The following is a 12,706-nucleotide window of genomic DNA, read 5'->3' as shown; positions in this document are numbered from 1 at the left end:
ATGGGAAAAAAGTCAGAAGAGGTCTGTTTGGTTTGGAGAGAGGCAAGAGGGCATTTTTCTTTCTGGGTTTCGTCAGTGTCTGGCAGTGACATAGCCTTGGTCAGGGTTGGCTCCTGCAAGCTGTCGTGGGGGTCAATGTCAGTGCCTTAAGAAAATGAAGGATTTCTTCTCTTAGGTACCAGAGGAGGGAGGAGTCCGGGGCTGGTATGGCGGCTCCTGAAGGGTGTTAGTACCCAGGGTCCTCCTGTCTCTTCCCTGCCACTCCTGGTGGGTGACTCTCGGCACTGAGCTCACAAGACCACGGGCTGGACCTTCAGCAGTCATGTCCTTGTTTCAGCTGCAACTGGAGGAAAGGCGGAGAAGGCTTGCCCTCCTGTTCGGTGGCACCCAATCTGCACAAGAGGTTCTGAATATAGTTTATTTTTATTCTCTTTATTTATATATTTATATGTTTATGTATTTACTCATATATGTGTGTAATCTATTCCGAATCTGGTGCATTGCCTAAGAGTTCTGTTATTAAAAAAAAAGACAGAGAGAGAAAGGACCCTGGGCAGGCAACAAACAATCTGTCTAAAAGCTCTGCTTTTATTTTTTGCTGTGAAGTTGGTAATTTATACATGCTTCAAAGATTTCAGAATCAGACTGGATTTTTGGAAAATTGGAAAACCAAAGGTGCCGTAAAGACTTCCATGGGGAGATCTGCTTACCGAGATGGTTCTTTTGCTGCAGTTGGTCGGCCAGGCTCTTCTCCAGTTCACCCAGAGGGTTCAGCATAGCAGATCCGCAGCTCAGAGGCAGTGCACTGTCTCAACACAGCTGACCCCTGGAACCCCGTATTTTCCTCTGTCCCTGTATGGCTGGGCGCCCTGGGGTTCTTTTGATAGTCACTAAAGTCACAGACATGCTTGGCGTTAGATTTTTCGGAGGCAACCCTGTGCCTTTCTGAGGATGAGGTGGTCCATGAGCAGTGAGACCCAGAGACCTCCAGTGGCCAGAGATGGGCTTTTTGTAAGACAAATGCTTAGAGTAAAAGTATCATGGAATTTCCTTTTTAAACATATACTCTTTAAAGTTTGAAATAAAATTTATGCTAATATGTTAGCTGGGCCTGAAACAAGGATGGTCTCTTTCAAAACCTAAGTGGGTCAGCCTTTCACTAGAAGGGACCTGCTGACTAGAATTAGTTAAGATGGGGGCAGTTCACAGAAGAGAACCCACAGCTGTCTCAAACACTGGCCCTGTTCTCAGAGAACAAAGGGGAAGTTGCCTCTGGGAGGAATTCCTGGAGAGAAGCAGTATTCAGCAATAAGATGGTTTTCCAGGAGGCTGATTTTTATGTCAGGAGAAAGGTTGCTTCTGCATATTTCATAAAAGGAAATGGAGCCCTCTGACTCCCTACCCCCATCCCCTGCAGTCTAAACTTTAGACAAGTGCAGATCCCACCAGGGCTATGGTCTCTCTGGGATCTAAGAGGCTTGTGGAGCATACTAGCTTTGCTTAGTCTCTAACTCTGGAAACCTGTTTTGAAATGGGAAATTTTCCCAGGTCCACCTGCCCTGACTCAGCCCAGAAATGCATCCTGGAGCCCTGCTGCAGGTTGCCGCCCTTCCCTTGGCTCTCTGCTACCCTCTGATGGAATGGTACTGCCAGCACCACTAGAATTTATCACTGAAGCTTTCTAGGGCTCTCGGCCAATCTATTTATTTAGTTAGTTAGTTAGGTTAGTTATGTTATGTTAGTCATCATACAGTACATCATTAGTTTTTGATGTAGTGTTCCATGATTCATTGTGTATAACACCCAGTGCTCCATGCAATACGTGCCCTCCTTAATACCCATCACCAGGCTAACCCATCCCCCTCCCCCCCTCTAAAACCCTCAGTTTCTCAGAGTCCATCGTCTCTCATGGTTCGTCTCCCCCTCCGATTCCCCCCCTTCATCTTTCCCTTCCTTCTCCTAATGTCCTCCATGCTGTTCCTTATGTTCCACAAATAAGTGAAACCATATGATAATTGACTTTCTCTGCTTGACTTATTTCACTTAGCATAATCTCCTCCAGTTCCATCCATGTTGATGCAAAAGTTGGGTATTCATCCTTTCTGATGGCTGAGTAATATTCCCTTGTAGAGATGGACCACATCTTCTTTATCCATTCGTCTGTTGAAGGGCATCTCGGCTCTTTCCACAGTTTGGCTATTGCGGACATTGCTGCTATGAACATTGGGGTGCATATGGCCCTTCTTTTCACTACATCTGTATCTTTGGGGCAAAATATCCAATGGAAAAAAGACAGTCTCTTCAAAAAATGGTGCTGGGAAAATTGGACAGCTGTATACAGAAGAATGAAATTCGACCATTCTCTTACACCATACACAAAGATGAACTCTAAATGGATGAAAGACCTCAATGTGAGACAGGAATCCATCAAAATCCTAGAGGAGAACATAGGCAGTAACCTCTTCGACATTGGCCACAGCAACTTCTTTCAAGACACATCTCCAAAGGCAAGGGAAACAAAAGCAAAAATGAACTTTTGGGACTTCAGGATAAAAAGCTTCTGCACAGCAAAGAAACAGTCAACAAAAAAAAAAGAGGCAACCCATGGAATGGAAGATATTTGCAAATGACACTACAGATAAAGGGCTGGTATCCAAGATCTATAAAGAACTTCTCAAACTCAATACCCAAAAAACAAATAAGTCAGAAAATGGGCGGAAAACATGAATAAAACACTTTGATATTCGTATATCAAAGAAGATATACGAATGGCTAACAGACACATGAAAAAATGTTCATCATCACTAGCCATCAGGGAAATTCAAATCAAAACCACATTGAGATACCACCTTACACCAGTTAGAATGGCAAAAATTGGCAAGGTAAGAAACAAATGTTGGGGAGGTTGTGGAGAAAGGGGAACCCTCTTACACTGTTGGTGGGAATGCAAGTTGATACAGCCACTTTGGAAAACAGTGTGGAGTTTCCTCAAAAAGTTAAAAATAGAGCTACCCTATGACCCAGCAGTTCCACTACTGGGCATTTATTTTGGCCAATTCTTGGTACTTGAAGAGAAGCTGACAAGCAAGTTGCAGACTTTAGTGACTTGTAACTGCTAAGTTACAATCAATGCTGTATTATCACAGAATGAGCAACATGCCTGTAGTAAAAAGCAACCAATGAAGGTAGTTAAGTCAACTTAATTATTAACCAAGAAAGAAAAGACATTTCTTGTACTTAGAGGGTGTGTGTGTGGGGGGGCTTTGGATGACTATACTAAGATATTGTGCTCCTCCTTTATGCATAGAACGAGTTAGACAGTTTTTCTCTGTAGTGAGTTTATAATCATATCATCCAGGAGGAAGGAAAGTAATTATAAAATAAGACGGATTAAGGTAAATCCCACAAAGAGAGTAGCAGATAGTAATGGGGCTCTGATGAGAGCGAGCTCTGATTCAGTTAGCAATCAGGGGAGGTCTCAGAAACGCAGAGAATGCAGCTGGCTGTGAAGAAGTCTGAGTATTCTGTCAAAGGAACAGCAGGAACAAGGTCTAGAATGGAGGGAAGAAGAGAGATGGCATTTGGGAGGGGGGAATGGTCAAGTGTATGCAGAGATTAGCACAGGGAACTTGGGGAAGGTAGGTAGGAATTTAGTTCTTTTTCCCCTTTATTCTATATTCTGGTACTGTTGGAAGTCACTTACTAATACTGTGTGTGTGTGTGTGTGTGTGTGTGTGTGTGTGTGTGTGTGTGTATACACACAAGTCTAAAAGATATCTATCTGTACTCAGGTTTGTAAAGAGAGTGGTATGCGGTTTCCTTGGGGCTTCTTGGAGACTGATACTGAGATCTATCAAACGCTTCACATGGAACTGGATCAGTAAAGACTGTGGTACAATAATAATTTGAGAGAGGAATCATTTTTCCCCTACCTTTTTCATATTTTAATTGAATAATACCAGATATGAAAATTACACAAAAATGAACATCTAAGTGTGTTATTTTAGACACGGTAATTTGGCAGTGTCCCCCACCCACAGCCTCTTAAAAATGATTGATATTTCCTTCAAGTCACTCTACAGGTGCCCCCTCCATTCTGTTTTTCCTTAAAATTTATTGGTAGCCCAAGGCAACTTGACTTGTGATTTGGATCTTATGATTGTGCATGTGTGTTCTTCTGTGTTTCCTGCAGACTGAAAGCTGAATCACACTTGGTTTGAGCCTTTTGGCAAGATGCTAGGTGATGAGGCTTCTTTTATCTCATAACCTCTGACTGTGATGTTTGCAGCCATTGATTCTCAATGTTTAGATGCACTAATTCACTGGGCTTTGAGAAATGGTGACATTCTAAAACTATCATTTCTTTTTCATTTCATTTATTAGTTAGACTACGTATGTAAGGAGATGTCTTCCCATGGCAGGAGTTCTTTAGAGAAAGGTTATGCTAACATCCTTTGCAATCCTGGGATACTCAAACCTTCCTAAGCCTGACCCCTTAGGAGTCCACTGTCTCAGGACTTTACAAAACCCAACCTGGCCCCGGGGACATTGGCCCACTTGTTCTGGCATTGGACACTGGTAGACCCAGAATCAGAGGGCCCTTACCCTTCCTGGTAACGCCCTCTCCATGGAGTAGCATGGCTCTTTCTGTTCATGTGGCAGACTAGGTAGTCTGAGTGATCTTCCAGTTGAAAAACACCAAAATGCTAGGTAAATATTTTAAAGATGTGTTGTTAAGCTTCTCTAAGGAATGCAGAGGTCAAAAAAGAAAAAAGGAAAGCAGGAACCTTATAATGACAAAGCTGGCTTCTGCACAGAGGGTTTCTGCTGAAGTGTGGAGACCGTGAACTTCCTCTTTGATCGTTGCAGGGAGCTTGGGGAGTGGGAGACAAGGCGAGGCCATGTGCAGGGGGGTCTATTAGACCATCCTGCGTAGGGATGGGGCCCAACAGGCTGCAGTCTGAGGGTAAACATGAGCAAGAAATAAACCTGGTGTGCTGCAGAGGACAGCAAGGGGACTTCACTATTGCAACCTTGACACCAGATGGAAGGGAATAAAAAAATCTCCCCTGAGAATTTGCAGTGACAAGCTGGCTCTCTTAGTTGTGGTTCAAACTTATGTAACCTGTGTGGTTAAAAGAAAACCTCAAACAGATAATTAAATTTAGAATGGTTCTCAGTTCATAGTACCTCCAGGGAAATGGCAGAATCAAACATCAACCTTTTCTGGAGGAATGCAACCTCAGCAATGGCTTTCAGAGACTTTCTATAGAGAATTTCTTCACTTCCACTTATCTGAACAGTTTCAGATAAATTTAAAGTTGGGGGTGGGGGATGAGGCACATGGGCGAGACCCAGTTGAAAAAAAGAACAGAAACAGACCCTAAAGACATTAGATATTGGAATTATCAGAGCCTAATGATAAAAAGGGACATATTTAATGTGCTCAAAGAAAAGCTTAAAAATATGATTGGAAAAGACTGTTAAGGAATGTCCAAGTAAATTTGAAGAAATGGGATTTCTAGCAATAAAAAAGTATCAGTTGAACATAAAAATCCCAAGGATGGTTTAAATATCAGATTTTAAGTGAAGCTGAAGAGAGAAATAATGAACTGGAAAATAAATTCAAAGAAATTATCCATAATGCAGATCAAAGGGACAAAGACAAAAGAATTGAGAGAGGTAAGACCTAGCCAGAATTCTAGAAGGGAGACGTGTCAATGAGGGCAACGTTCAAAGAGGTATTGGCTGAGAATTTTCCAAATCTGATGGAAGCAACCCATCCTCATGTTCAGGAAGCCCAAGAAATCTCCATTAGCACAGATAAACAGAAACTTACCAAGATACATCAGAGGCAAACCATAGAACACCAATACAAAGAAAAAATAGCTATATTAAAAAGGAACAGCAATTAGAGAAGCTGGATTCTTAACAGCAAAAATGGAAGCCTGAAGACAATGGCATAGTAGCTTCAATTTATTAATAGAAAATTCAAACTAGAATTCTATACTCAATATTTCTGAAGGGGAGCCTGGGTGGCTCAGTTGATGAAGCATCCCACCCTTGGTTTCAGCTCAGGTCATAATCTCAGGGTTGTGAGACTGAACCCCACGTTGGGCTCCCTGCTCAGTGGGGAGTCTGCTTGAGATTCTCTTCTTCCTCTCCTTTTGATAGGGATTGCATTGTATTGTATCTATAAATGGCTTTGGGTAGTATGGACATTTTAACAATATTCATTCTTCCAGCCCATGAACATGGAATATCTTTCCATTTATTTGTGTCTTCAGTGTATTTCATCATTGTCTTACAGTTTTCAGAGTACAGGTCTTTCACCTCTTTGGTTAAATATATTCCTAGGTATTTTATTCTTATTGTAAATGGGATTGTGTCCTTCTCTCTCTGGTAGTTATTACTGTATAAAATGCAACTGATTTTGTATATTGATTTTTGTGTCCTGCAAGTTTACTGAATTCATTCTAATTTTTTTTTGGTAGCGTCTTTAGGGTTTTCTATATATGGTATGTCATGTGTTACTTCGTTTAAAATACTTGTGACCAATTTGGATGCCTTTTTTTTTTTGAATGCCTTTTATTTCTTGTCTGATTGCTATGTATAAGGCCTCCTCCAGTACTACGTTGAATAACCATGAGAATAGACATCCTTGTTTTGTTCTTAATCTTAGAGAAAAAGCTGTCACCTCTCTGTTGTTAAATATATTAGCTGTGAGCTTGTCATATGAGCCCTTTAACATCGTGAGATGTATTATTTCTGTGCCCACTTTGTTCAGAGAGTTCTTTTCATGAATGGGTGTTTAATATTGTCAAGTACTTTTTCTGCATCTATTGAGATGAACTGAGGATTTTTAGCTTTGATTTTGTTAATGTGGTATATCATGATTGATTTCTTGGATACTGAACCATCCTTGCTTCCCTGGAATAAATGTCATTTGATTGTGGTGACTGTATTGTTGAATTCAGTTTGCTAATATTTTGTTGAGGATTTTTGCATCTATGTTCGTCAGGGATACTGGCCTGTAATTTTCTTTCTTTTGTTTTTTCAGGGTCTGTGTATGGATTTGGTATCAGGGTAATGTTGGCCTCATAGAAGGAATTTGGAACCATTCCTTATCTTCAGCTTTTGGGGAATAGTTTTAGAAGGATAGATATTGGGACGCCCGGGTGGCTCAGTTGTTAAGCATCTGCCTTCAGCTCAGGTCATGATCCCAGGGTCCTGCGATTGGCCCCGTGTCGAGGCCTGCTTCTCGCTCTCCCCCTCCCCCTGCTTATGTTCCCTTTCTCGCTGTCTCTCTCTCTGTCAAATAAATAAATAAAATCTTTTTTTTAAAAAAGGATAGATATTAATTCTTCTTTAAATGTTTGGTAGAATTCCCCTGTGAAGCTCTTTGGTCCTGGACTAATGCATGTTGGGAGTCTTTGCTTACTGATTCAATTTCATTAGTAGTAATTGGTCTGTTTATATTTCCTATTCCTGATTCAGTCTTGGAAGATTGTATGCTCCTAAGAATTTATCAATTTCTTCTAGATTTTTGTTGGTGTCTAAGTGTTTGTAGTAGTCTTTGATAATCCTTTGTATTTCTGTGGTGTCAGTTGTAACTTCTCTTTTTCCGTCTGATTTTGAGTTCTCTCTTGTTAACTTGAGGAGTGTGGCTAAAGGTTTATCAATTTTGTTTCAAAGAATCAGCTCTTGGCTCACTGATATTTTCCATTGTGTGTTTTTTTTTAGTCTTTCATTTATTTCTGTTCTGATCTTTATTTCCTCCTATATTTGGGCTTTGTTATTTTTCTAGTTCCATTAGGTATAAGGTTGGCTTGTTTGAGATTTCTCTTTTTCTTGAGGTAAACTCTTAGAACTGCTTTTGCTTCATGCCAAAGATTTTGGAATGTTTTTATTTTCATTTATCTCCAGGTATTTTTTTGATTTTCTATTTGATTTATCCATTGGCCCATTGGATATTTAGCAGCATGTTGTTTGATCTCCACATATTTGTGTTTTTTTCCAATTTTTTTCTTGTAATTTTGGGGAAAAGATGCTCGATAAGATTTCAGTCTTCTTAAATTTATTGAGACTTGTGTGACCTATTATGTGATCTATCCTACGTGCACTTGTAGAGAATGTGTTTTCTGTTGGTTTTGGATTGAATGTTCTATATATATCTGTTAGGTCCATCTGGTCTAATGTGTCATTCAGAGCCACTGTTTCCATATTGATTTTTCTGACTGGATGATCTATTCACTGATGGAAATAGGGTGTTAAAGTCCTCTACTATTATTGTATTACTGTCCAGCTCTCCCTTTGTGAATATTTGCTTTGTACACTTAGGTGCTCCTATGTTGCGTGCATAGATGTTTATAATTGTTATATTCTTTTGTTGGATTGATCCCTTTATCATTATGTAATGCCCTTCTTTATCTTTCACTAATGTCTGTTTTAATGTCTATTTTGCCTGATAAGTATTGCTATCCTGGCTTTTTTTTCCCCCCACTTCCATTTGCATGGAATATATTTTTCCATTGCTTTGCTTTCAGTCCCTATGTGTCTTCATGTCTGATGTGACCCTCTTATAGGCAGGATACAGATTTTTTTTTTTTAAATCCAGTCACTCTATATTTTGATTGGAGCATTTAGTCCATTTACATTTAAAGTAATTATTGATAGTTATGTACACATTCCCAATTTGTTAATTGTTTTCTGGTTGTTTTTCTATTCTTTTTTTTTTTTTTTTTTTTTTTTTGCTTTTATCTCTTGTGTCTTGACTTCCTTTAGTGTTATGCTTGGACTCCTTTCTCTTTGTTTATTTTTTGTAATTATTATAGGTTTTTGGTTTGTGGCCAGCCTGAGGTTCATATGTAACACCTTATGTATATAGCGGTATGTTTTAAGTTGAGAGTTAAGTTCAAACACATTCTAAAAGTACCACATTTTTTTTTTTAAGATTTATTCATTTGACAGAGACACAGCGAGAGAGGGAACACAAGCAGGGGGAGTGGGAGAGGGAGAAGCAGGCTCCCCACCGAGTAGGGAGCCCGATGTGGGGCTCGATCCCAGGGCCCTGGGATCATGACCTGAGCTGAAGGCAGACACTTAACGACTGAGCCACCCAGGTGCCCCGAAGTACCACATTTTTTACCTCCCCACCCACATTTTATATATTTGATGTCTTATTTAAAATTTTCAATATTGTGTATCCCTTAACTAACATAGATATAATTTATTTTACTATTCTTGTCTTTTAACCCTCATACTACTGTTATTAGTGACCACTCTATTACTTTTACTGTATGATTGCTTTTAATAAGGAAACTTTTTCTTGCTTAATCTTCTTCTAGTCATGATTTCTTCTTTTTTGCTTAAAGAGTCCCTTTAACATTTCTTGTAAGGCTAGCTTAGTGGTGGTGAACTCCTTGAACTTTTGTTTGTCTGGGAAACTATTTCTTCTTCAATTCTGAATGATAACCCTGCCAGAGTTCTCTATGATTCCTAGACCCAGATGTCTGTTTTCTTCCCCAGGTTGGGGAAGTTTTCAGCTGTAACTTTTTCCAGTAAGTTTCCTGCCTTGTTCTCTCTCTCTTTTCCTTCTGGGATCCCCATAGTGTGAATGTTAGTATGCTTAATGTTGTCACAGAGGTCCCTTAACTTACCCTCATTTTTAAAAATCTTTTTTTTTTCTTTTTGCTGTTCAGTTTGGATGATTTCTACTACCTTGTCTTTCAGATAGCTGATCCATTCTACATCTTTTCATGTGCTGTTGATTTCATTTCAGTTATTTTTCAGCAGTGATTGGTTCTTTCTTGTATTTTCTATCTTTGCTGAAGCTCTCATTGAGTTTATCCTTTCTTCTCCCAAGTTCAGTGAGCATCTTTATGACCATTATTTTGAACTCTTTTTTTGGTAGATTATCTCCCTTTCACTTAGTTTTTTTTCTGAGGTTTTGTCTTGTTCTTTCATTTTGAACCTATTCCTCTGTCTCCTTATTTTGTCTCTGTTTCTATGTAATAGATAGTTCACCTGCCTCTTCTGTTCTAGAAGGTAGGGGCCTAATGGAGGAGGCATCCTGTGGGGCCCACCGGCAGAATCCTTTCTCCTCATCAGAACCAGGTGCTCCAGGGTGTCCCCTGTGTGGGGAACATGCAGCCTCCTATTGTGACTGGGCTGTGGCTGCTGTGGGTACACTGGTGGGTGGGATTAGTCCCCAGTGTGGCTGACTATGAGGCCTGGCTGTGACTATTTCAAGCATGCTGGTTGGTGGGACTGCAAGTCACTTGGGAAGGGCACCAGTCCTGGCTGAGTCCGCCTGCCTCAAAGAGTGTCAGCTGGTGTCACTGCTGACATGATGGACTGGGCCATCCCATTGGCCCAATCTCAGCATTGGGCCAGCTAAACTGAAGGCAAGAAAGATGATGCCTGATAACACTTCTCTTCCTGGAAAAAGTTCCTACAGATCCCTGCCTCTCTGGCACGTGCCCTAAAATTAAATAAATTCAATAAATCTCCTTCACATATAGCCCAGGTGCTTTTCAAACTGCTGCCTTTGTGCTGGGTCCCTGAGCAAGCGATAGTGTATGCTGGACCTTTAAGAGTAGAGTCTTGGGTTTCTTCAGTCCCCTGGCTCTCCCGGAGTCAAGCCCTGCTGATTTCCAAAACTAGACATTATGGGGGCTCATCTTCTTGGTGCAGATCCCCCGATCAGGAGTATCCTATGTGTGGCTTAAATCCCTTGCTCCTCAGGGAGGACTTCAGGCTTGTGATATTCCTCTGCTTGTGGGTTGCTGCACCACCTACATCTTTGCCTCTCCTACCCTTCTTCATGTGGCTTTTTTTTTTTTTTTAAAATCTTTTGCTGTGGAAAAGCTGCTCTGGTAGTCTTCAGGTCATTCTCAGCGAATTGCACTATAAGTAGTTGGAGACTTGGTGTGTCTGTGGGAGGAGGTGAGCTCAAGATTTTCCTACTCCCTCAGCTTCCCCCCCTTTCTGTGAAGTGAGTTCTTTCTAGGCAGCATATAATTGAGTCTTGTTTTTTATTTTTTTTAATCCATTCAGCTACTCTATCTTTTCATTAGAGATTTCAGTCCATTTACATTTCAACTAATTATCAGTAGGTATGGATTTACTATTGCCATTTTATTAATTGAGTTCTTGTTTTGGTCTTTCTTTTCTTTCTTTCTTGTTTCTTTGTGATGTGATCATTTCTGTAGTGGTGTGCTTAGATTCCTTTCTCTTTTTCTTGTGTATCTACTATAGGTTTTTGCTTTGTATTTAACATGATGTTTACATAAAAACATCTTATATTTACAATAGTCTATTTTAATCTGTTAACAACTTAAGTTAGTAGTCATACAAAAGCTCTACATTTTTACTCTCTACCTACCCCTACATTTTATGTTTTTGAAGTCACAAACTACATCTTTTTACTTTGTGTATCCATTGATAAATTATTTAATTAGTTATTTTAAATACTTTTGTTAATGTTTATACTGGAGTTATAAGCAATTTACCCACCACCTTTACAACATTAGCATATTCTGCATTTAACTATACATTTACATTTACCAGTGATTTTTATACTTTCATATGTTTTCCTGTTATTGATTAGCATCCTTTGGTTTCAGTTTAGAGTATTCCCTTTAACATTTCTCATAAAGCCTGTCTAGTGCTGATGAACTTCCTCAGCTTTCGCTTGTCTCTAAAATTCTTTGTGTCTCCCTCCATTCTGAAGGACAACTTTGCTAAGCAGAATATTCTTGGTTGGCAGTTTTTTTCTTTTAGCACTTTGAATATATCATCCCACTCCCTTCTGGCCTGTAAAATTTTTTATGAAAAATATGCTAATGGAGTTACTCTTGTATGGTACAATCTGTTTTGTTTTGTTTTTTTACTGCTTTTAAGATTCCCTCCTGTCTAACTTTTGACCATTTAATGTATCTTGGGTTGGGTTTGCTTGTTTATTTATTTAATTTACTTATCTTTTATTTTTATTTAATCTCTACACCCAACGTGGGGCTTGGAACAACTCCGAGATCAAGAGCTGCACGCTCCACTGACTGGGCCAGCCAGGCGCCCCTTAGGTTGGGTCTTTTGAGATGAATCAAAGTATCTATAGATACTCTTTGGGCTTGGATCTGGATGTCTCTTTTTTTTCCCTAGGAAAGGGAAGATTTCAGCCATTATTTCTTTTAATAATCTGTCTGCATCTTACTTTCTCAATTCTCTTTCTGGGATTTCTGTAATGCAGATCTGGTCTTCTTCATGGTATCCCGGAAGTCCCTTAAGTGCTCTTCCCTCTTTTTCTTTTCTTTTCTTTTCTTTTTTTTTTTTGTTCCTCTGCTTGGATGAATTTTGCTGCTATGTCCTTGAGTTCACTGATCCATTCTTTTGTTTGATCTGTTCTGCTGTTTAAACCCACTATTGATCTTTTCATTTCGGTTAATGCATTCTTCAGCTCCTAGATTTCTGTTTGGTAAATTTAAACTGTTTTCTTTGTTGAAATTTTTGCCTTGTTCATGCATAGATTTTGGTGAGCATCTTTATGACCATTACTTTGAACTCTTTGTCAGGTAAATCACTTCTCTCCATTTTATTAAGATCTGTTTCAGGAGTTTTATCTTATTCTTTTGTTTGGAATATATTCTTCTTTTCCTTCATTTCCTTGGACTCCTAAGTGTTGGTTCCTGTGCATTAGATAAAACAG

The 12,706-nt window shown here is 39.6% G+C and overlaps 1 long non-coding RNA gene across 2 annotated transcripts in view; it reads left to right on the top strand.

Moving 5' to 3' along the window:
- The window catches only part of LOC141373835 (uncharacterized), a 167,077-nt gene that overhangs the window by 13,211 nt on the left and 141,160 nt on the right, over positions 1 to 12,706 (top strand). The window contains exon 1 of one of the 2 annotated variants that reach the window (XR_012380174.1): positions 273 to 403. The exons of the other annotated variant lie outside the window; for it this stretch is intronic. This is a non-coding gene — a long non-coding RNA (uncharacterized lncRNA). Of the gene's footprint in view, positions 1 to 272; positions 404 to 12,706 lie in introns of those variants that run through there. 2 annotated transcript variants of the gene reach the window in all.

This window comes from Callorhinus ursinus, unplaced genomic scaffold, assembly GCF_003265705.2.
Source record: "Callorhinus ursinus isolate GAN/ISIS: 27379988/994484 unplaced genomic scaffold, GSC_fseal_2.0 scaffold12, whole genome shotgun sequence".
Classification (NCBI taxonomy): domain Eukaryota; kingdom Metazoa; phylum Chordata; class Mammalia; order Carnivora; family Otariidae; genus Callorhinus; species Callorhinus ursinus.
This window is presented reverse-complemented; position numbering and strand designations above follow the sequence as displayed.